General features: G+C 48.2%; 1 long non-coding RNA gene across 2 annotated transcripts; it reads left to right on the forward strand.

The window, feature by feature from the left end:
* The first annotated feature begins 417 nt into the window (after window positions 1–417).
* On the forward strand, window positions 418–1619 carry LOC124658118. Of its 2 annotated transcripts, XR_006989021.1 has the most exons (4): window positions 418–489; window positions 798–900; window positions 1007–1317; window positions 1400–1619. It is a non-coding gene; the product is annotated as an uncharacterized LOC124658118 (long non-coding RNA). The 2 variants fall into 2 exon arrangements; XR_006989020.1 differs by having other exon boundaries at window positions 798–1317.
* The last annotated feature ends 24569 nt before the right edge of the window (window positions 1620–26188 follow it).

The following is a 26188-nucleotide window of genomic DNA, read 5'->3' on the forward strand; positions in this document are numbered from 1 at the left end:
CTTTCTCTTCCTCCCCCGCTTCCTCTCTCCAGAACCCTAGCCGCCACCGTCGGTTTTTCTCCATATCTCGGTCGATTCCGTCGGCGACTGGATTGGTGGCAGCGTCGGCGACAGCGTCGGCGACCATGGATGCCGCCCACAGGTACGCCTCTCTCTTCCTCGCCTGTCTCATCTCCTCTCTCTCTCTCTCTAAGTTGTCTCCCTCCACATCTGCTCTCTCTCCCTCACCCGTCTCCTCTCCTCTCTCTGTCTATGCAGCCGGCTGCGGAGATGTAGAGGTGGTGAATGGACTAGCGGAGGAGAGGGGAAACGCTCTAGGCGGAGATCTAGCATGGGGTGGATGTCAGCGATGGAGGGCAGCAGACGTTGACCACAATGGAGTCCTCATCTGCCCCGAGCTCGATCCGGATCGCGGCCGCAGCGCAGGTTCCCATGGTGGCTGACCGCTCTCCTCTCCATTCTACCCCACAATTCATCTTCCAAGTACAGGTGTTCCAGCTGTTGTTTTGATTCTCACTTTTGCTTCCCATGGAACATCATAAATCTAAAATATCTAGAGTTCTAGACCATATTCTAGCTGTAGATTTTGAGGATGATTTGCAAGCTCCTTCGTCTAGATATTTGTTGATGATGATTTGAACCATATTCCAGCTGTAGATTTTTATTTGTAGCTGGCCAAGTCATTCTCTAAATTTGACTTTATTTTGTGTTATAGTTTGATACTGCAAATTAAATATTGAAGTGGTTGATACTATTTGCTACAATGATTTTACGAATCTTGTTTCTTCTTTATGAAGAGACATGGAGGCTGAGCCGTCTGCTCGATACTATTGTGTTTAGCAGAGATTATCCAATGCAGTTTGTTGTTGCCTCGTGCCTAGGTGAAAAAGTAAGGTCCAGGTAGATGTTTTCTCTCCCGTGTAAAGCAAATGAAATGTTTCCTTCTCTAAAGGAATCGGGACTGCTGTTCCTTTGTTCCGAGTGCTCTCAAAGGGAAATTTTCCAGGGAAATTGAAACTTGCAAAATTCCTATACGTTTCCTCCGTTCCGAACGGAGCCTTAGTTATAATGATGGAGGGCGATGTGGCGATGCTAAATTGTTCATGCCATTTTATCATTGGAGTATCATGTAGTAGCATACGTGAACATTCTCATTTGAATGTAAGTAGTCCGCCGATCATCTTTTCTCCGTATGATCTAATAGAAATGTACTGATCGTTTCAGTGGCGCAGACAGTGAACCACTTCAAGAAGAGGATTACTTTTTGTCAATGACTCCATCATTCTCTCATCTGGGTCACACCTCGAGAGTTCTTTGGTAGGTTAATTAAGATGATCGATTTTCCAAAACAATTTAAATTCAAAGTTTTGTTCTAAGAATGTCTAGATGGGTACCACAGCTTGGTGGTGCCGGAGTCAATGGAGAAGGAGGCTGGTTTGGGGACGCGATGAGCAGCAAGGTGAAGCTGGGATGGCTGAGGCTCAGGGGACTCCAATGATGCGGCTGAGAGGAGGTGAGTGCTGGGGTCGCGGACACCGTCATGAACCGTGAGGGCCTGGTGAACATCCACATACCGGCGTACCTGAACGCTATATGCAGGTGTCTCCACCATCAGTCAAGGCTTGGCCCTGTTCTGGGCCTAGAAGTCCATTGCCGCTGCGGTCTCGGCTCGACGGCGGGGCGCGCACTCGGTGGCATCCTCGTGATGCACGCACCTGGTCCTGGAGGGCCGCAGCTGCTCCTGCTCGCCTCGGCAAGGACGACGATGGCTGTAGCCGGCGATTGCGGGGGTGGCGCTGCTGCTGTTCCTTTGCAGGTCTGCTGCTACCCGTTGTTCGTTGCCCCGCAACCGTTGGCAGATCCATGCTTGCTCGTCTTTACCGCGGCCAGCTAATGGTGTGGGGGCTGCTGGCCAGGCATGAATAAAGGTAGCGGTCCTAGGGTTTTTCTTGTGCGATGATGGAGATCTTCCTGAGGCCAGTCCCTCTTGATCTAGCCGGAGTGGTGTGTTCCGGAAAGCGTCGCCGGTGAATGTAATAGCGCTTTTTATGCCTAGAGTTTGCTGGATCGGTGGTATTCGGTCAGGTGCACCCATGTTTTTATTCTGGCCGTTTGGTTCTGGAGGGAGCGCCGCGAAGCTCTGTTCTTTCTTGCCATATGGAAACATTTGCTCCATGGCGAAGTTAGAGGTGGAGAATACCATGAAGACCGAACTGGAGAACTAGCAAAGGAGGTTCAAGTTTTTGCGCTGTTGAGGGACTTGCTTGATATTCTGGGTTTTGCAGCAGCAATATGCAAGTGGGGCGACAGTACAAGTGAAGTTCAGAGTCTTACCTTTCAGGATGAAAATTCAAGGTCTGGTCTTAATTGGTTATGCCTAGCAATGATCTTGTTGGAGGCATTGTTTTGAGAGCGGGTACTATCTTCATGGTGAAAACCTAAAATCTTTTGATCAGGCGACGACGGTGCTTGTGCATTGTTATCTTCTTGGAGACGTCGCTTTTGGAGAGTCTGAAATTCAAGTGTTGTCTTGGTGGTTGATGTACTGTTGCGGCTAGGGCTGGAATACCGTAGCGGGACTTTTTCTTTTTATGTAATTTTTTCTTCTTCTTTTGGCTGTGTGCATCCGTAATGCCATTATAGTACGCGTTGTTACAGAGGTTGGGTGTATTTGGTATCTTCTTTATATTAATATATACTTCTTATCGAAAAAAACATTTATCTTCAACAAAAGGTTATACCATATTGAGAACAAGCAAGTGCGACCCCTTTGCTCTATCTGAGCGTTCGCCACGATAGCCCCGTGGGGCGCTTGCGTTGGGTGAAAATTTCGGTACTGTGGTAGATGTACTACCTGGCCAATTTGTACAACGCATATGTACTGCAGGACAGCGATGTACTGCGAGCGAGGAAGGGAAAAGAAACATGGAACCTTTCCTACCTCTCGTGCGCTCTCTTCCTCTCAAACCCTATTCTCTCTTGTCTCACTCTTCCTGGCGGCTACTACTGGGAGTAGCACGACGGGCAGCAGCCGACGGCGGGGAAAAGATGGCGGCGGGGAACGACGGCTCATGTGTGGCGGCGGGGGACGGCGGGATCCTGAGCGACGACGGGAAACTGACTGGTGGTGGGGAACGGCGAGCGTGGTTGGCTTGGTCCACGATGCAGGTGCTTCTTGTCGGAGAGCAGTGCGGCGGCGGCACCCAGCTCTCCTCGGCTCCGGTGCAGGACCGAGGTGAATCCAATCTCATCCTCTGAGCTCTTTTCATACCATTTTCCCCATGTCTCCTATCTTTCCATCTCCTCCTTGCACTGACTCTCCCCTTGCCACATCTCGTGTACCACTATTTTTCAGCCGCTGGATGCTTGAGAAGCAGAGGTGGGTGCCAAATGACTAGATGGTTCAGATATAGAGGTAGATGCCAAATTGAATTAACTCTTTTTGATGTGTTTCTGGTGCGCATAGTTTTCCTTGATGCTTTTGATTTCAGATTTCGGATGCTTCTTGATTTCCTTTCCCTTGAAACATTACAGATGGATGTGGCGGTTCTGGACTAAACCATGGAGACATCTCCTTCCGCATTGCAATATATTCTGTTTTTTTTTCCTTTTAGATCCAAGGATGTGGTTTAAAGGTTAGAACCCGGCACTTTCTAATAGTCTTTACTATTAAATTGGAGTTGGTCGTTTGACACTTAACGCGTTTGATGGTCGTCATTAAAAGCATCATGTCCGTTCAATCAATCTCACGGTCTCCGCTTCGTCTGATCTAATTAGAAAACAATCTCACGTCGTGATATCATTCTGTCCGCACAAACATTAAAATACTTCCCAAAAAAGCTTTTAACGTTTCGTCCGATCTAATTAGGAAACAATCTCACAGCGTGATATCAATCTGTCCGCATAAACATTAAAATACTTGCCAAAAATGTTTTTAACGCTTCCCCAATCTCTCGCGTTATAAAAAACCACTAGGAATCGGATGCCGGTCATTTGCTTCCCATCGGACCGGTGTACTGCCGCAGGATCGAAAGCAGCTAGGCCGTTCGATCTGCAACCAGACCCGTGTGTCTATTAATTTCCGAGAATGAAGCACCGATTTGCGTGCTTGCCTTAAAAATAGATCCCGTAATGCACGTCTATGTTATTATCAGCAATCTTTTTTAGCGTGCAGATCGATAGGAATCGTGTACCATCTATATAATGTGGAGTTTCCAAACTGCTCCTCATAACTACCTCTTCCTCATTCTTGATTTTCAGAAAAATAATTTAGCTTTTAAGAAAACTAATAACTTTTCAGAACAAATGGTGTTTTGCAATTCCAACGCAATTTTTATTTGCTTCCGGTTGGATCAAAATTTAGTTTCCAATGGTACTAATTTAAGATGATTTGATTTGCTTTCTTACAGAAAAAATGGTGTTTCCAACGCTCCGTTTATGCTTCCGATCTATATTATTATATTGAAGTTGATTTTTGATGGTCGTCATTAAAAGCATCCAGTCCATTCGATTTCTGCCTCGCATCTTCCCTCGATATCCAACCATCCATCTCCCACTATGTCGTCTCCCTTCACGGTCATTAACGTTCAATCAAGTCAAATAAAATCTGGTTATCTTGTTTCCTAAAGCTACGAAATAATATCATTCATTTCCTTGTTATTAATTTTACAAAAAGGCATGATATAACGCCAAGGCCACATATCGCGAACGCTGACGCGACAATACCACATCCCCACACCGACGGATGACGGGATGAGACCCAGCAGTCGGTGCCACCTCCCAGATCTCGGGTCCCCGCGATTCCTGTTAGCAACAACGTCCTTTACTGACGCCGGCAGGCAGCCAGTCAACACTGTCGCGCCCGCAAGACATCAGCTCGACATTGCCGCACCGCAGCCGCCGCCAAAGGCCCAATGCTAGGTGACAACACGTCCTGCCTTCAAGCCACTTTTTGGACCGACTGAAGCGATGCAGACCTGCACGCTGGGGGAGCGAGGCCGACCTGCACGCCGGAAAACGAGGCCTGGTAGAGTTGTGGAGTGATTCGAAGGGAGGGGCAGGGCTGCGCCAGTATTGAGATGGGAGAGGAATCTGGTGCCATTACTTTGGTGGTAGGAGGGCAGGAGTGCCTGCAGGCGGATAAGAATCGTAGAATGCTGATGGTGGCTAGGAGGTACAGACTACAAGGTAATGTGAATTAACTTGTGTTATTTCTTCCATGAACTAGCCATGTTTTTGTTTATAGTTTTAAGCATTTTAATTTATTCTCAGGAGATCGTGAAGAAATCAAACGCCGCAAAACTGACTCGCTCCCGTAGCCCCTCCTTTCCTTTCTCACCCCAACTTGAATTAACATATAACCTTCAGTAAGAACTAAGAAAATCATGTCATTCAACTTCTACACTCCACGTTGCAATGCAAAAATCTTCTCTCGATCTACCAGATCATTATTGGAAAAGAAGAGTTGGATAACTTTTGCGTGCTTGAATAATACACCTGCTCAGCCAGAACATACAACAGTGTTTCTGCACATGCACGGTTCATCCATGTCCAAGATCATGTTGTTAATTGAAAACATAAATTACACATTTTATTTTGCAGGAAGTTAGTGAATGCCAAGATATATGAAGTGGGGAACATTCAAGTCTACTCTTACGGATGCTCTAATTGATCATCTGCAACCTATCTAGGCATGATATTTTTAATATTTATGCGGTATGTTCATGTCCATCCTTCCTCGTTAGCCAAGTAAGGTCCTGTCAATTTTGTAGAGATGGAGCCGGAACATATTCTGGACTCATACAGTTTAGAAGTTCACAGCAAACCTCCTGATGGTCCATTATATTTCAATTGCAGATCCTAGGAGTCTAGGTCAATTTCTTAATTGTCATCTACATTTTTTTTGGATCTCCATTTTTCACAGGATGATTGACTATGGTACCTGTAGAATTAGCTCAGCTTGCTGCTATTCGGATGATTACAATAAATTCTCCGAGGTAAGTAGAATTTTCTTCCATGTGAACGATGCAACATATGGTTTCAGGTCTGTGCAAATCTGACATGGAACTCTGGTTTATGGTTGAAGCATTCATAATGTTCATGTTGGTTCCACAATCATGCACTGTTATTGGTGCATACAGGTTGGTAGTATGAACCACATGCAATTTTTTGGTCGTAGATTCAATTAGCGCCCTGCAGTTTTTATACCTTGGGCTGTGCAGGCTAATCGGAGAAGAAATGCATTGGTTGCATGTGAAGTGAGGCCAGAGGAGATGATTCAAGTAAGGAAGTACAAAGTTTAAACCATGCTATAAAACTTGGGGCTTCATAGTTGGTTCTTTTTATGTGCTTGCATGCTCTGATTTGTATGGTTTCGCAATCTCTGTCGAAACACTACTGGAAAAATGAATTTCTACTTCATCTTTTGCCAATCAATTTTTTATGTGACTGGGCATGTGAACTCAAGATGTGTATTATCTCATATGATTTTTCAATTGTAAATTGCAGTTTTATGCAAGGCTTGTTAAGTTCGAGTGTAAGATTGATGGACACATGAATAAAACTTGTGCAAGTTTGATCCATTTTTGTGGTCAGTTGTACCAAATCTGACCCTATGCATGCTCTGACATGGATACCGGAGAACATTATCTCGGGTAATGAAATGCAATTTCTAATGCAAAGATAGCTAGAAGAGGGAGTAGAGAGAATCAATAGCCTGGACAATAGAGGTAATCACGGAGTCCTTTTGGAGGAGGTTGGCTACTAAAAATAACTTGTTGTTTGTGATGCTTAGTTTGTTAAAACTAAACATGAATTCAGGCGATTGTAGTTTGTTTGGCCAAAGAGTATGTGCTCAGCTAGAATTGGGACAACAATCAGAAACTATAATTGGACATTTTTAGCTTTTTTCGTTGTCTATTTACCATTAGGAAGAATTACTTTGGCTGATCAAAATGAAAGTTGGTTACATTCAGGATCATGGTTTATACAGGTAAACCTGACCGTACTATGTCTAAATAGACCATATTTTTATTTGTATTTACTGGGTATTAGTGTATAGATACATTACATACTGAATGCGTTTGGTTTATATTGGAGGTAAATACATCAATTCGACATGGTTAGGTCGTATAAGTGGCCTGGAGAAGTCTATAAGAGAACTGAATTGTGTATAAAGTTACATTATATGAGGAATAAGAAATTCAAAACATGTTCAGATTTTTTTTATGTTACTCTACACGATTGCATGATCTCACGTGTAGTTTTCTGAACAATATCACCAGACAGTTAATTACACAACTGGGTGTGCCTAGATATTCCACAAAAACATATACCGGGTGGTGAACAGTGGATGCTTGCGAGATACTGTCAGTCAATTTCTTACACTACTAAATAGACAGACCTCCAAAATTAAATACCTTTAGGCATTTGAAACCCTATCTAGAACTGGTCCGCCTAGGTAGGTGGCTTTGGATAATTTAACTGATCAAGGTAGCACCACTCAACAAGTTACTGGGTTTTGGGATTTGCTGAGAAGAACACTGGTGCCAAGTTGTCTACATCATCCTGCTCTATCAAGGCGGTTGATGATTCATGGCTGTTGATATTCGCATAAGTCTTGCATTAACTCAAGTGTGAGATAAAATATAATACTCTCTAATTTAAATTAGTTGACACAAATTCACTAAATCTAGGGAGATCTTAGGTAATACTTTGCTTAAATCTATGCCAATTAAGTTGAATCAAAGAGAGTACTAGGAGCGCTGTAGGTACCGACAAGATGCCATCGCCGACAATATGGTGGAGATGCACGAGTGTGATAGGAAAAGCACTCCAACTCGGGTTTCAAAGGAAATTTCACTACAAATATATCTTTGTATAAACATCAATTTAACATGCATCATGATGTTCAAAATTTATATATGTAGTGTCGATTTTTATTAGGATCCGTGGCAACGCACGGGCATTCAACTAGTGTAGGACAATATGAGACTATCCGATGCCTATAACTATAGTTTTTTCTTGTAGAGTCGTTTGCTTATATGGTTTTCTTTCTCTTTTGTTGGCTTTTTTTCTTCCTATCGCTGATCTTCAGTTACTGCAGGTGCAGCAAGGAGGAACAATCAGCAGATTTAGCATTTATTTTGCTAAATATGCAGGTTATTGTAATTAAAAATCAGCGTGCCTTTCTTCAGCAGGCTATCGTGGCGGTCTTGTTGAGTCATTGTTGGGCATGATACTGTAGTCTAGCTCTTCATTCTAACTGATGTATTTAAGCATAGCTGTATTTTTATGTATTAGTCTACCTCTTGATTCTACCTTTTATTTAGCAAGAAATATAACGATTCTTCATGAATATGTGTTTCTCACAAGCAGTGTGAATTAGTTATTGGAGCCGTAGAATTTTGTGTAGATTGAACAATGGCCAATGGTTCCATATTTCAGTTTTCCTGTAAACATCGAATTTATGTATAGCTTTCTTTGAATCCAATCTCTGGTTTTTGATGTTATTGTTGACATTATATATACAATATGCATACATGATCGTACATTTGTACTTGTTCAATCTGTTTTGGAAAATATGGATTTACATAAATGTTACATTGTTTAATGATCATTTGGAGAATGCTGCTACTGACATGTGTGAGTAAATAATTACTTGCAATTTTGTTGTTAATGCTAAATAGCGTATGTTCTTCACTTGGACAGGGTGGAAGGTTGGCAAATGTGGTTGAATGGTACCACTCACACCCTGGTTATGGATGATGGTTGCCATGCATTGATGTTTCTACTCAGATGCTTCATCATCGGTTTACAGAGCCATTTTTGGTTGTTATCATTGACCCTGCAAGGACTATTTCTGCTGGTAAAGTGTAAATTGGAGCTTTTAGGACGTATCCCGGAAATTACAGCTTACCTGACAAGACTTTGACAAGACTTTGTATGAGCATCATACCATACCACAAAGCAAGATAGAATATTTTGGTGTTCACTACAAACAGGTAACTAGATGAATTTTTTTCTTCTTTTGCTAAAATGTGGCTTAGTTCTATTGTAATTGTATTTTTTATTGCAGTACTAATCTTTGGACATAGTTAATTTCAAGTGATTCAGGGACTCTCACCTCCTTATATATTCTAGAACAAGTGATGGGCAACCAACATTAACCAAGTTTAATTTGCTCCCAGCTTTTACTCTGTAGATATTGAAATGGGGGAAGGATCGAACCATGCATTGGTCGAATTCCCTTATAAGTTCAGATTGTTGATCATGTGGATCGACCATTTATGATGTGTTATTTTTTCTTCACAAAGGGCCTAGGCTCATCCTCTGCATAAACTGATGTATACGGCTCATTTATGATGTGTTACACCTTCTTTTAAGTATGTGAGGTGCATGTATCATAGTATCATACTCCAATGTAATCCTGAATTCCATATGGCGCAATCACAATTCAGGCTGATGTATCTTTATCTCTCCATATTATTGCATTCATCTAAGTGACCAACGTGCTACTATTTCTTACTACATGGTTTGTTTCTTACCACATGGTTTGTGAGTTAGCTGACCATCATGGTTCTCAGCTTAGGCAGCCACTGACCAGCGAGGAGACGCCCCACTCCCAACCACTAGTCATCTTAATTACAAAATATGTATGGTACTCCTTGTCCCACTGAAGAACAAGAAACAGAATGCACAAGAGTTCACAAGAATATACATCTAGCCTCTGAACAACTAGAATACACATATCCTAAAGAGCACTAAGCTCCCAGGGTTCCGAGGCCCTGTGGTTGCTCCGGCTGTCGCTATCGCTGGGCCTACCTGGTGATTTATTACCGGCTCTGCCTATGGGTTGAGAGTTGAGAAACGGCGCAACTCTGCTCGCAACCCTAGCTTTTCTGCTGCACGTTTGCGCTGCCGCCCGCTCAGCCCTCCTCTCGCGAATCCATCTCTGCATCCTCGTGCGCCGCAGCACGGGATGATGGTCACGCCGCCGTCTCCGCGCCCTCCCTCACCGTCTGCTAGGGGAGGCACTCTAGCTGTCGCACCTGCGCGTTTGACTTCAATCCACTCGACCGGAGTGCCCCGCCCCTGCCCGGCTTGCCTCGACTCCTCCCGTCCAGTGACCAAGCATCTGGCCACTGAGGCGTGGCTTCATCTCCCCTAGACCTCCTCCTCTCGGCATCTCTTCTTCCCTCAGGCGCGATGCCATCTACCCTGTCCAGTCTGATCTCCCGCAACTGAAACTGTGCAGGTAACAACCCCTATCCCATCTTGTTTATACTTGGCGAAACTTGTTACTGTGGTGCTTGAAGTGGAGAACAATGGCCAGATGGGTAGAGGCCACTAGTAGAAAAAGGGGCAGTAGGCCCGGTCCATTTGGGCCTTCAGACCCGGTTCCCGAACCGGGACCAATTAGGCGGGACTAAAGGGGGTACCCTTTAGTCCCGGTTCAAAGATTAACCGAGCCTAAAGGCCTCGACACGTGGTGCGGCCAGGGAGCTCGCGGTGGAAGGCCTTTGGTCCCGGTTCGTGGTACGAACCGGGCCTAGGTTCTTCTTCCGCGGCAGAAATTGCTATTTCTCCGCCGCGGCACAGGTTTAGGCTGTACCAGCATTTCTCTGCCGCGGCAGAGAAACAGGGCGTTTCTCTGCCGCGGCAGAGTTTCAGCAATGCATATATATCATTCAAGAAACCACAAAAAATCGTCATGAATATATATAGACATCGTCAACAGTACACGACATCGTCAACAGTACACGTAATGCATGCATATTTACAATACAACATCTCCTCGACGGATTTCATCCCCCGTCACGATCCGCCGATAGTGCTCTCCACCTGGGGTAAGGGCCTCGGTAATAAAGAATCCCGCGATTTCCTCTTGAATTGCTTTTATTTGATCCTCCGTTATGAGAGTGTTCTGCAGGCGTGTCATCTATATTTAAAAAGGGAGATCAATATATGAATGGAACTCAATACAATAGATGGTACTAATTAAGATTAATTGTGAAATTTTGTTATCGTACACGAGTGTGGTGTATACGGGCATCCCCACCCTTGGGACAGGCCATGTCACGCATGAAGGTGCGGACGTAGTATCCACATAAGTTATTCCCCGGTTCCCTGCCTCATACACTTTACGAAAAAATAGTTCGATCAAACTAATAATCAAGCATCGTATTGAAAGTAAATATCATATATAAAGTTTCACGGACATAGCTATATATATAGTACTACTTACAGTGGTAATCTTCAAATGTAAGCTCCGGTTTCCATTTACCCGGAACAAATATTGATGAACCGTTTCCAAGCCCTGCCCGGCAAAAAATAATGAGTAAATGAGTAATTGATTAGTTGATGATATCTTCGAATTAGAACAGATGAAGATGCCAATACGAAATTGATTGAAACTACCTCTGGAGGATGGCAGCCATGTCCGCCCATTCCGCATATTCTTTACGTTTCGAGTCCATGACTTTTACGACTCCAAGGGGAAGATCAATGATTAGGAGAATAAAGTGGAATCTGCACAAGCATAGCTCAATGATTATGAGAATAAAGTGGAAGGTGCACAAGCATAATGTATGTTATATATAACACTCACTTGAAGTTGTAGGGAAAGAATATATCCTCTTTGTCTGCTTGCTTCTCTAAAAACATTACGATGTTGTCCTCTCGTGTCCTTGGCGAAGTCTTGAACCGTAACTTCATGAACTCGTGTTTGGGTCTATGAACCCCAGCGGTAGGAGCTTGCCTCTTTTGTATTCCAGCTTCTTCATTCTGCATAATTAAATGTATAGCGTACACAAAGAATATAATGAGGATAATTGTTAGTGCAAATGAATGAGCTACAAACTTAATTACACAAATAAATCACTTACGAGCAGTAGCAATCGATGACAGCTTTGTCGAGGGCGTCTTGATTGAATAACTGAAACAGTTCATCTAACTTAATGTTTATCTCGTCTTCCCCCCGGAAGTAATGCTCATCTCTAAGATACACCGTGAGGTAGCTTTCACTTCTTCGACAGGCTTTCAGGTACCATTCATGCAACCTTCGCATCTGAGTCCCTAGATGCGCGAGCTCGCCAGGTTTGACGAGATCTTTTCCGTATCTATACGTGTTTACCACTTGAGCCGTTGGATAGTAATCTTCGTACTCAACCGATGCTCCCTGAGCTCTAGCCGCCCGTTCGATCATCGATGCCGTCTCTGGATCATGATATGGCTCCACGATGAAGTGGGGTGCGGCCTGAATGTCCTGCTGTCCAAGCTTGGCGACTTTTTTTGCTTCTTTGCTCGCTCTAGAGGACTGTCCAAGAGAGCGGTCATAATCAGCTCTCGGCTCGGGTCTCTTCATTCTCGTCTCGGCAAAGTGCTTCACCGTTCGCGGTCGAATAAACATCTTCTTCGGCGCAAGAAACGCCTTTTGCTCTTCGGTCTCGCTCATGTGGTAACAACTCGGAGTCTCGCTGCCCTCATTGGAGTTGATGATCTCTTCGGAGCCGTAGGAGGTGCCACGGACAGCTTCCTCTTTTGCTTAAGTGGAGGCGGCGGAGTCTCCCGACGAGGAGGAGGAGGCGGCGGAGTCTCCCGACGAGGAGGAGGAGGCGGCGGAGTATTTTCACGCGGAGCGAGACCGGTCATGGATAGGGGAATCATCATCGCGCACAGGAGAATCATCACGCGGAGGAGACTCGGGTGGCGGAGGAGGCGGAGGTGGCATGCTTGTTGGCTTCTCACCCGGAAACACAATGTTCTCCTTCCGCCATTGCACGGTGGTTCTACGGGCTTCTCCCGGTTCTTTGATTTCCCCATGTTCACCGCGCGAGGTGCTCAAGCACCAACCCCTCATAATCTCTCATCACTTCATCCACCATCACAACAGCAAAGTCGTCTTGGACCGAACGGCAATGGTAAGACCTTGTAGGTAAGAGGATGCCGACCGCCGCCTTGAAGGATAGGTTGAAAACTTTAACATGCAGCTCACAAGGACGGCTCTCGGTGAGATCATCCACGGGGGGGGGGGTAGCGAGGGAGGCTCGACCACCTGGTCATCATCATCATCATTATCCACCTCGCCGAGAGGAAGCCACGCTGCTTTTCCGGTGTGGTTGAGATTGCGATGGGGCGATGGCATTGAGCAATGCAGGATCTACAGCCTGCCCCGAGCCATCTCGAGATGTAAGTACTTGGGTTACCATGGTTAATTGGGCTTTCATGGTGCTCATACCCTCCTCTAGGTTAGCCAGGCGGTCTGTTTCCCTTGCCTTCCTCCTCTCATGGCTTTTATCAGGAAATCTCTTCCTTTTCGCAGAAAGCCATACTTCCACGGAACGGAGCCTTCTCGTGCCTCGTGTTCGTCCGCCGTGTTCTTTGTTCCCAAGGGCGCGTGTCAGCTCATCGTTCTCTCTTTCGGGCTGGAACAACCCCGCCTCCACGTCCCTATGTGCTCTTTCCGGGGCATCAATGGGAACCTTCGGATGAGCTTTCTTATAGATGCACTTCCTCGTTTCTGGATCCAACGTTCCCCCAATCCCGTAGAACCACTCCTTGCACCGTTCGATCCAACCGTGTGTCCCTAATCTGATCCCTTTATCGGTCGGCTCCGCCTCAGCTGCTTGCCACTTAGGACGGTTAGCCACCGTATCCACCTGGACCCAGAATTTGGTGATATAGCTTCAACGCAGCATTTGCCTTATTTATTTCCGACCTTCTCTTAAATTCTTCTGACTCCGTGCTGTACTTCACGAATTCTTCCCAGTGAGTTTTTACCTTCTCATTGTCCGGAGTCTTCTTTATCTTGATAAGGCGGCGCAATCTTTTCTTGTGGCTCTTGAATAGTTCGGCCATCTTCTTCTTGCCAAACTCGCGGAGGGCCTGCTCCATCTTGGCCTTTTCAGCGTCACACCCCTCTTCGGGTACTATGTTGAAATGTGACATGAGCTTGTCCATAATGCTGTTTTTGGCTACATCATCGATATAAAGACCTTGACCTTCTTCCTCTGCGAGACAAGCACTAGTCCCTTCGGCTTGTGCCATTCTCGAACGGTGATCGGGACGTGGTCCCTAACAAGCACTCCGCATTGAGCTATAAATGCCTTTGCACCTTTCTCCGGAGCAATCGGTTTACCATCCTTTTCGATGTGGGTGATGTCGTGCCTAACACCGTCATCCAACTTTTTGGCCGGGCCTCGCTTCCTCGACTTTACAGAAGAAGTGCTCGATCCGGAGGGCTAAAAAAGAAATAATTCATAGTCAGTACAATTTAATTAGTTAATGCATCTAGTCGATCAACAGCGGCTTAATTAGTTTATATACCTCGGTGATAACTACAGTTCGGGAGCCATTATGATGATCTTGTTCCTCACCGGCGCCACTAGGATCTTCTTCCTCAATATTCTCCGCTCCCTCACCGGAGTCATTCAAATAAGTTGCGGTGACATCGTCACCGCCATCATCCTGGAATAACGTCGTCGTCGCGATCATCCGAGTACCGTGGGCTATGAGGTTCTCCATGAAATTTTCTTGAATTTCATCTCTGTCCATGCTTTCTACAACGACCTGCAAGCTATATATAGGAACCATCATATGATCAAATTAAGGATAATGCAGAAAACTGAAAATGGAGTTACATATGTAGTTCTTAACTAAGGATCGATAATATAGTGCTAAAAGCAGATAGTGCGATTACATGCATACGTAGATCGGGTTCATGTTTATTTAACCCTAATACATCAATCACTACTACAACCTCTCAACCGCGCCGACCGGGTCCTATAACGCGCCGACCGGGTCCTGAGCCGCGCCGGGTGAACCCCCAAAGCCACGGAACAGTCACGGGAGCATAGCTAACATGAGATCCCTGCATAACGCTCCATCCGGTCCTATACATGTTGTCTAACGCATACATGTAACGGCGAACGTGCTCGTCCTCCGCCGCAATGCGCTGAGCTACCTCCTCCGGCGGGGCCGGCTCCTCCGAAACGACCGTGGCCCATAAGACCTCCACCATAGAATATCCGGGTCGACGACGGGACCCGGATTCCGCACCAAGGTGCGCGACCCGGAAGCTAAGACCTCCCGGTGCCACCCCGGCGGAGCCCAATCCCGGACCTCCCCGACTGCTGCAACTCCTCTAGAAGAGTCAGACCACGGCGCGGCGGCTGTCGCGGCATCGTAGCTACGAAAACAAATCATATATATATGTACCAACGTTAACATAAATTAAAAAATAACTTCACTACTTTTATGTTAGTCGGCGCCGGCACTACCATTTGGGGGCGCCGGCACTACATACTCTATTTTGGGGGCGCCGGCGAGCGTCGGCACTACCGTATTTTAGGGGCGCCATCGCGAGCGTGGTGGTTACCGCGCGGCGGCCCTCATAAACACTAACTATATTTTTCTAACACTAACACTAACTATTTTTCTAACACTAACACTAACTATTTTTCTAACCCTAAACACTAACTATTTTTCTAACACTAACACTAACTAACTATTTTTTCACTAACACTAACTAACTAATTATTTACGAAATTTCTAACTATTTTCACTAACACTAACTAACTATTTTACTAACTAATCTAACAATTAACCTAACAAATTAACTAACTATTACACTAACTAACTATTTTACTAACTAACTCTTTACTAACTAACTATTTTTTCACTAACACTAACTAACTAATTATTCACAAAATTTCTAACTATTTTCACTAACACTAACTAACTATTTTACTAACTAACTATTTTACTAACTAATCTAACAATTAACCTAACAAATTGACTAATCTAACAATTGAAAAAAAAAGAGAAGAGCGGGGTGTGGGCGGCGCCGGCGCTTACCGGCGGATCGAGGTGGCGGCCGGGGGCGCGGCAGACGGCGAGGAGGCGGCCGCGGGGGCGGCAGGTGGCGGGGGCGGGCGGTGGGCGGGCGCGGCTCGGGCGCGTGGTGGAGGCGGCCGCGGCGACGGCGGCGCGCGGAGGAGGCGGCCGCGGCGACGGCGGGCGCGGGCGCGGTGGCGACGGCGGGCGCGAGGCGCGGTGGAGGCGGCCGCGGCAACGGCGGGCGCGTGGCGCGGTGGCGACGGCGACGGCGGGCGGTGGCGAGTGGGCAGCTCGGCGGCGTCGTCCGTTCGTCTCCGCGCGATTGATTTCCGCGTGGAGACGAAGGAGCGGTTATATGCTGCCGACCCTTTGGTCCCGGTTCGTATTACAAGCCGGGACCAAAGGCCCCTTTGGTCCCGGTTTGTAATACAAACCGGGCCTAAAAGCCATTTTTGCTGCGGTTTTCGCTGCGCGCGCAAAATAGGCCTTTAGGCCCGGTTTGTAATACAAACCGGGACCAAAGGCCAATTTTTTTAAAAATTTCATTCCCGCCTTATTTCAAATCAAAAAAAACACGTGCTGCCACCGCCATGCCACACGTGTCCACCGCCGCCGCCGCCATGTACTGGCCACCGCCGCCACCGCCACCGCCGTGTACCGCCACCGCCGCCACCGCCACCGCCGTGTACTGCCACCGCCACCACCATGTATCGGCCACCGCCGCCACCGCCACCGCCATGTGCGTCCACCACCGCCACCGCCACCGCTGTATCGCCACCGCCACCACCGTCACCGCAGTGTACGGCCACCACCGTGCCACACGTGTCCATCGCCGCCGCCGCCATGTACGCGGCCACCGCCACCGCCGTGTACTGGCCACCGCCGCCACCGCCACCGCCGTGTCTCGGCCACCGCCACCGCCGTGCCTGCCGGCCGCCACCGCCGTGTCTCGGCCACCGTCACCGCCGTGTACTGGCCACCGCCACCGCCGTGTACTTGCCACCGCCGCCATCGCCACCGCCGTGTATGCGGCCACCGCCACCACCGTCACCGCGGTGTCATCGGCCACCACCGTGCCACACGTGTCCACCGCCGCCGCCGCCATGTGCTGGCCACCGCCACCGCCGTGTACCGGCCACCGCCGCCACCGCCACCGCCGTGTGCTGCGCCACCGCCTCCCGCCGTGTGTCGGCCACCGTCACCGCCGTGTACTGCGCCACCGCCGCCACCGCCACCGCCGTGTCACGGCCACCGCCACCACCGCTCACCGCAGTGTAATGGCCACCACCGTGCCACACGTGTCCATCGCCGCCGCCGCCATGTACGGCCACCGCCACCGCCGTGTGCGGCCACCGCCGCCACCGCCACCGCCGTGTATGCGGCCACCGTCACCGCCGTGTGCGTCCACCGCCGCCACCGCCACCGCCGTGTACTGGCCACCACCGTCACCGCCATGTCACGGCCACCGCCGCCGTGCCACACGTGTCCCTTCCCCGTGCCACGTGTCCCTCCGCCGTGCCACACGTGTCGCTTACCCGTCGACGCCGTCGTGCGGCGCTGTAGCCACCGCTTCCACGTGCCTCACCCCGCCGACGCCGGCGTGCGGCGTGTGTAGCCGTGGCTTACACGTGCCATGCCCCGCGTGCGCTATATAGAGCGGCGAGTGCGGGCGCAACCACACGTCGCCACCGCCTCCGCTCATTCATCTCCGGGATGCCTCCACGTCGTCGAGGGCGTCCGGTTTCCGTGGCGTTCGAGTGCGTCCGAGCGGTAGGTTCACCGCCGAGATACGCGCCGGTGGCTTCCGCCTCACCCTCGGCACGTACAACACGCCGGAGCTGGCGGCGCGCGCTTACGACGCGGCGGCGTGGCGCTTTCGGCGGCCGGGCGAGACATGAACTTCCCGGATGTTGAATCGCTAGAGGAGGCGGAGTTCCTCGCGCCGCCGCCGTGCCTCGTCGGCACGACGAGGACCGTCCGCCGGCACCGCCGGGTGCAGCGCAGGATCGCCATCGCCGGCGCGACGAGCGGTTGATGCGCCGGTGGAGGGCGCAGTTCCCAACGATGCCGACAACACCGACCGCGTTCTTTGCTAACCTTAGGGCACAACGCAGGTCCGACGAGCGCCACCGTCGGGCCGTCGCCGCCTTCGAGCTCGAGAACCCGAATACAACTTGGACCGAAAACGACCCTCGGTGGGAGGACATTTGGACGGAGACAACCTCCGACGACGAGTAGAGACTAGACTAGTAATTTATCTATTTTATTGTAATTTCAATAAAGTCGTTGTCGGTTCTATTAGTTTAAATTTAGTTTATAAAGTCGATGTCGGTTGGTTTTGTTCAATAAAGTGGTTGACACGAAATTTATTACGATTGAACTGAAATTAAAGTACAGAGCTCCTCGGAGAAAAGTTTCCCGCCACATACATGGAATTAAAGTACGAGCTCAACTGAAAATTAATTAAGATACATCGCCAGATTCGACTGTTCTAGTCATTCAGTCATACTCGTGCCTAGCCCTATAGTACTCGCCACTGTAGTCGTCGTAGTCGCCGTCATCATCGTCGATGGCATCGGGGTCGCGGTAGTCGTCGAACCTCGACGGGAGAGCACGCGTGGGCTGGGACTGAGGGTAGCGCAGGCGGGGGCCACGGTAGGCCATGACGCCCTGGAGAGTCCGGCCGCACCACCACAGCCGACGGCCGGCCTCGTTGAAGTTCGAAGGAGGCGGGCCGCCCTCCTCGTGCCTGGCGAGCGCCCTCTCACGCCGATTGATGAAGAAGCTTTCCCAAGTCGGGACGTAGTCGGGATGCCACGGGGATTCCTCCGCTGCTCCGGCGTGAGCTCGAAGTAGTAGTGGTTCGTGATGGCCATCTCGCGCGCCACACCTAGAGGGACGAGGAGGGACCGGTACCCCTCCGACGCTCGGCAACCAGCCGGTAGGGACGCGGTAGCCCGGCGGGCGGGGGTAGTTCGACGCGCAAAGCGCCTCCGCCTCCCGGAGGGTTAGAGATACGATGGAAGCCATGTGACACGAGTGATGAGGTTTGCGGATATGAGTCTAGATGTGATATGTAAATGGAGGCCAAGCCAACATATATATAGTGAAAAAATGGCGGGAGGACGGAGGCGGGAAGCGGTGGAAAGCGCGGGAAGAAAAATAGGCGGGAACGCAGGTGGCGCCAAAAACTGCGTCGGTGGGATAAGGACGTGTGGGTAACCTTTAGTCCCGGCTGGTGGGTACAACCGGGACTAAAGATCCTTTTTTGTGTCATCTAAAAAAGCTGTCGGTGGGATAAGGACGTGTGGGTAACCTTTAGTCCCGGCTGGTGGGTACAACCGGGACTAAAGATCCTTTTTTGTGTCATCTAACAAAGCGTCGGTGGGATAAGGACGTGTGGGTAACCTTTAGTCCCGGCTGGTGGGTACAACCGGGACTAAAGATGTCGGCGAGATAAGAACGCATGGGTGGACGCACTTGCTCGATGAGATAAAGCATGTAGCGCACGACACCCTGTCGAAGGAACAAGACAAAGTAGAAGAGGTGCCGTGCCTATAAAAGGAGCATCGATACGCCTTGCCAAGCGAGATCAACAAGCCAAGCGAGTTTCATTCCCATGGATGAAGGGAAGGGTTGGGAAATCTCCCGTGGCGCAGCTTCTCGAAGATGTCGTTGGTGCACACGCCCTACGACATCTTCGGAAGCTGCTCCTCGGAATTTTTCCCTGCAAGCCCCTAAACGACTACATCTCATCTAACAGTGTTGGGGAAAGGGTTGGGAAATCTCCCGTGGCGCGGTTTCTCGAAGATGTCGTTGGTGCACACGCCCTACGGCATCTTCGAAAGCTGCGCCTTGGAATCTTTTCCTGCAAGCCCACGAACGACTACATCTCATCTAACAGTGTTGGGGAAAGGGTTGGGAAATCTCCCGTGGCGCGGTTTCTCGAAGATGTCGTTGGTGCACACGCCCTACGGCATATTCGAAGCTGCGCCTTGAATTCTTTCCTGCAAGCCCCTGAACGACTACATCTCATCTAACGAGTGTTGGGGAAAGGGTTGGGAAATCTCCCGTGGCGCGGTTTCTCGAAGATGTCGTTGGTGCACACGCCCTACGGCATCTTCGAAAGCTGCGCCTTGGAATTTTTCCTGCAAGCCCCTGAACGACTACATCTCATCTAACGGTGTTGGGGAAAGGGTTGGGAAATCTCCCGTGGCGCATCTCCACTTTTCATATCTTACATACAGTTAAATGATTACACAAAAATAAATGGGAAATTGATTGCCATGTTGAGATACTCATTTGTGCCATGGAGCATCTTCATCATTTAATCTTCTTCGGCCTTAACCATGGAGCATCTTCATCATTTAACTTGATGCTTGGATCAATGTTCACTCTGAAGGGTGGAATTTCATCAAACTTATTACAATCTTCTGACATGTACTGTCTTGTCCTCCACTCCCACGATGTTTCTTTTTCCAGAAAGAACTATGTGGCGCTTTGGCTCATCGTTTGATGTATTTGTTTCCTTATGTTTCCTTTTTCTTGGTTTGCTAGACATATCCTTCACATAGAAAACCTGGGCCACATCCTTGGCTAGGACGAATGGTTCGCCTCTATACCCAAGATTGTTGAGATCCACTGTTGTCATTCCATACAACTTGTCTACCTGAACCCCGCCTCCTGTTTTGTTGACCCATTTGCACCTAAACAAAGGGACCTTAAAAGAAGGTCCATACTCAAGTTCCCATATATCCTCTATGTAACCATAATATGTGTCATTTGGGCCTTCATTCATTATTGCATCAAAGCGGACACCACTTGTTTTGGTTGGTGCTCTTTTTATCTTGGGCGATCGTGTAAAATGTATTCCCATTTATCTCGTACCCTTGGAAAGTCACTACGATCGAAGATGGTGTCCGGGACAGCAAGTACAGCTGATCTTCAATATCTTTGTTATTCAGGAGATGTTTTTGCAACCAACCACCGAAAGTTGACATGTGTTCACGTCTAATCCAATCGTTCTACTGCCCCGGGTTCTGGGAGCATAGAAAGTTCTTGTGGTCACCGATATACGGAGCCACCATGGTGGAACTTTGTAGAACTGTGTAGTGTGCTTGAGTCAAAGAAATCCCGTCCCTACATATCATTGATTTCCTTCCTAGCGTGCCTTTTCCACTTAGTCTCCCTTCATGCCGCGATTCAGGAACACCAATCGGCTTAAGGTCGGGAATAAAGTCAACACGAGAATTCAATGACCTCCTCCGTTCCATAGCCCTTGGAGATGCTTCCTTCCGGCCTAGCACGGTTATGAACATATTTCTTCAAGACTCCCATGAACCTCTCGAAGGGGAACATATTGTGTAGAAACACGGGACCGAGAATGGAAATCTCATCGACCAGGTGAACGAGGAGATGTGTCATAATATTGAAGAAGGATGGTGGGAACACCAGCTCAAAACTAACGAGACATTGGACCACATCATTCTGCAACCTCGGTAGAATTTCTGGATTTATTACCTTCGAGAAATTGCATTGAGGAATGCACATAGCTTCACAATGGGCGATCGAACATTTTCCGGTAGAAGCCCCCTCAATGCAATCGGAAGCAAGCTGTGTCATTATCACGTGACGAGTCATGAGACTTCAGGTTACGGAATGTTTTCTTCTCCATATTTATTATTCCCTTTATATTGGAGGAGAAGCCGGACGGGACCTTGATACTGCGCGAGACATTCAAAAAATATTTCCTTCTCTCGCTTTTGTAAGAGCGTAGCTGGATAAATGACGTCCTTTAACTCTCTCATGCAGCTTTTTGGGGTCTTTCCAACGTTGCTTGGTCCTCCTGTGCTTCTGGTGTATCTTTTGTCTTCCCGTACACGCCCAGAAAGCCTAGCAGGTTAACGCAAAGATTCTTCGTCACGTGCATCACATCGATTGAAGAGCGGACCTCTAAGACTTTCCAATATTCTAGCTCCCAAAAAATAGATTTCTTCTTCCACATGGGCGCGTGTCCGGCATCGTCATTCGGAACAGACCGTCCGCCAGGACCCTTTCCAAATATTACATCTAGATCCTTGACCATACCAAATATATCAACACCATCACGATGGGGAGGCTTCCTCCGGTGATCAGCCTCACCGTTGTAATGCTTTCCTTTCTTTCTTATGGGATGGGTAGTCCTAAGAAATCGACGATGCCCCAGGTACACGACCTTCTGACCTTTTTCCAAATAATCACCTTCGAGCTCATGTAAACAGTGCGTGCATGCATTGTATCCCTTGTTTGACTGTCCTGAAATGTTACCAAGAGCAGGCCAGTCATTGATGGTTACGAAAAGCATCGCTCTTAGGTCAAATTCCTCCTGCTTGTGCTCGTCCCACACACGTACACCTGCTAGGGACCACAGCTGTAGAAGTTCTTCGACTAATGGCTTCAGGTACACATCAATGTCGTTCCCGGGTTGCTTCGGGCCTTGTATGAGCACTGGCATCATAATGAACTTCCGCTTCATGCACAACCAAGGAGGAAGGTTATATATACAAAGAGTAACAGGCCAGGTGCTATGGCTGCAGCTCTGCTCTCCAAAAGGATTCATGCCATCTGTACTTAGACCAAACCTTAAGTTCCTTGCATCCTGTGCAAAGTTTGGGAACTCTCTATCGATTTTTCTCCATTGGGATCCATCAGCAGGGTGCCTCAACATCACGTCTTTCTTACGGTCTTCTTTGTGCCATCGCAACAATCTAGCGTGCTCTTTATTTCTGAACAAGCGTTTCAGCCGTGGTATTATAGGAGCATACCACATAACCTTGGCAGGAACCCTCTTCTTGGGGCGCTCGCCCTCAACATCACCAGGGTCATCTCGTCTGATCTTATACCGCAATGCAGTGCACATCGGACATGCATCCAAATTCTCGTACTCACCGCGGTAGAGGATGCAGTCATTAATGCATGCATGTATCTTTTGCACATCTAATCCTAGAGGGCAGACAATCTTCTTCGCTTCGTACGTACTGGCGGGCAATTCGTTACCCCTTGGAAGCTTTCTCTTAATTATTGTCAGCAACTTTCCAAATCCTGAGTCAGTGACACCGTTCTCCGCCTTCCATTGCAACAATTCCAGCGTCGCTGCCCTAGCTTTTTATGGCCATCTTCGCAAGTTGGGTATAACAATTTGTTGTGATCTTCTATCATCTTGTCGAAGGCCAACCTTTCCTTTTCAGTTTCACATTCTCTCCTTGCATCGGCAATGGCCCGACCAAGATCATCATCGGCGGGCTCATCTGGTGCCTCTTGATCTTCTACTTCATTGTCTTCATTGCCTTCGCGGTATCATCGTATTCAGGGAAATTGGGATAACCGTCATCATCCTCTTCCTCTTCTTCATTGTGTTCCATCATAACCCCTCTTTCTCCGTGCTTGGTCCAACAATAGTAAATGGGCATGAAACCGGATCGCAGAAGGTGGCTGTGAATGAGACTCGAGTGAGCGTAATTTACGGTATTCTTGCAGTTCACACATGGACAATACATGAAGCCACCATGTTTGTTTGCCTCCGCCACGGCCATAAAATTATCCAGGCCCGAAGTGAACTCGTCAAACCGTCGGTCAATGTACATCCATTGCCGATTCATATGCATGATATAATTTAGCTGATCAAAACCATTACGGAACATCACGATGTATATATACACATGCATTTTATCAATTACGGATGAAAAGGATAAAGTTGTTAACCTCGATGAAGAAGAAAAAAACAAGTTAAGTGTGGCTTGATTTGTGTAAACTCAAGTGGCAAATCCTCTTAAGCATTTCATCAAACACCTCTTGTGCATGTGAAGAAGAGAGGAGAGCAATACACCCCTCTTGTGAAGAAAGTGAAAAAATAGCCAAGTGTGGCTCACACTTGGGCGGGGCAAGGTAATATAGCCGGATTGGGGACCTTGTCCCGGTTTGTAACACAAACCGGGTCCAGAGGGTGGGGCTTTGGACCCGGTTTGTAATACAAACCGGGACTAAAGGTTTCCCACGGCCGACACGACTGTCGCGCCCTGCCGTGGACCCTTTAGTCCCGGTTTGTATTACAAACCGGGTCCAAAGGCCACTACGGACATGCTCCAGCGGGTGGGGTCATCCTGGGCAGAAACGAACCGGGACCAATGCCACCATTGGACCCGGTTTGGTTCAGCACTGGGACATTTGCTTGGGACCAAAGGCCTCTTCTCCACTAGTGACCAATACATCCATCTGACGTCATGAGGTAATGGCCGACTAACTAAAGTAGTACCAATGAAAATGGAAGTCGGTTTAACAGAGAAAACATGCACCGAGATGACAAGGTCAATGAACTATAAGAGAAAGCGATAGCTAACACAAATCATCATGCATCGAGCAACATCCCTCATCAACTCGGGTAAAACGACTTTTTGTGGATATTTTGTATGCTACATATATGAACTCGCACCCCAGCCACCCCCGTGGCTGGTGGTCGTGACGCCTATCACCTCTTTAGGATTTTTAGATTGGCCCCACAAAGCAACACAAGTATTTTTCAGTGTACTTTGTGTCACTCCTGCACACCGTAGGACCAAACACACTTAACCGAGAGGTTCTATGGAGACGAGCTTCCGGAAAAAAAGATTAACCCTATTTCCATGACTATCCTAGTAATTCTATTGAGTCATCGGCTACGATGTCACATGGATTTGCAGCTACTACCACATATTGGGTAATTAACGAATGCCATATTTTAAAACTTGGTCTCTGGAATGAAACTGGTAGATGCACTATGATCACTATGTTACCTTATTTTGGGCCTAGGGTAACTTATGAAATCCTTGATTATTATATGCTTGTAATTTCTTTTTGTGTTTTGCGGATTCAATTCCTATAATTTCTTATTTGGGGAAAGATGTGAGATGCAGGTAACTCTGTAACTGCACTAGTAGGAAAACCCTTATAGGCGGAGCTTAGTTCTGTGGCGCACCACTAAGAATGCGCCACTGAATGTTATTTTGTGGCGCACCATGCTAGGTGCGCCACAGAAATAGCTTAATTTTGTGGCGCACTACTGAACCCTGCGCCACAGAAATTACATGGGGCCCACATCCTGCCACCACCAATTATTAGTGTAGGTATTTCTGTGGCGCACATGGCGTGCTGCGCCACAGAAATAACTCTTTCTGTGGCGCACGTGCTTCGGTGCGCCACAGAAGTAGTTGATTCTGTGGCGCACTTATTCTGGTGCGCCACAGAACTAAGAGAACTTATATCAGCGCGCGCCGTCTGTGCCCTCCCCCACGCCTGTTCACCTCTCCCCTCTCCCCTCTCCCCTCCCCTCTCCCCTCTCCTCCGATCCGTACCGCCGCGCGCCGCCATGGTCGTCGCCATCGCTGTCGCCGCCGCCTTCCTCCGTGAGGGCCGCATGCCGCCACGCTCCTCCCATCCCCGCCACATGCAGCACAAGCTGCCGCTACGGCGAGGAGGGGCCGCCGTCGCGTCAAGGTGGAGGAGCCGCCGCGTCCTCCTCCTCCTCCACCCCTGCCGTCATCTTCAACCTCCTCCTCCACCCCTGTCATTGGTGATCTCTCTCCCCTCCCCTCCCCTCCCTCTTAATTCCCGCGCGCGCACAAGGTGCTCGACGAATTGCTGCTGTGCTGTTGCTGTTGCTGTGCTGCTGCTGTTGCTGTGCTGTGCTGTGCTTGCTGCTGTTGGCTCATTGCTGTTGCTGTGCCGAAGCTATTGCTATGTCTCTGTAGATATTGTTGTTGGCTCATTGCTGTTGCTGTTGGCTGTGCTGAAGCTATTGATGTTGGCTCATTGTTGTTGCTGTGCCGAAGCTATTGCTGTTGGCTCATTGCTGTTGCTGTTGGCTCATTGCTGTTGCATACATATTTACTTGATGGATTCTTGTGAGCTTATGGTATGCTACAATGCTACTGGTGAGCTTGTATACATACATATTTATAGTTGCTCTTGGTTGGCCTAGGATTAGTTTTCTGGACCCCAAGTAATTCTCTGTTGGGATTAGTTTTCTGGATCCCAAGTTTTCTGGACCCCTGATGATTTACTTGATGGATTGTTGTGAGCTTATGGTATGCTACTATGCTTATAATGCTCGATTAGTGGGGATGCTTACTTGGATCATGTGCATATAGTTCATATAATTCCCTAAAAAGAAAGAATGCTCCTCGGCCGGATGCTTGATGTCTTGGCTCAGCCAATGATGCAAAGGCCGAGGCAAAAACTTGGATAAGAACAGATACTAAAATGTGTGATTTAAATGGAATGCTTATGATGGTATACTAAAATATAGATATTCACATTAGGGAATCATGTAAATGAATGC

The sequence above is a fragment of the Lolium rigidum genome, chromosome 5 (genome assembly GCF_022539505.1).
Source record: "Lolium rigidum isolate FL_2022 chromosome 5, APGP_CSIRO_Lrig_0.1, whole genome shotgun sequence".
NCBI lineage: Eukaryota > Viridiplantae > Streptophyta > Magnoliopsida > Poales > Poaceae > Lolium > Lolium rigidum.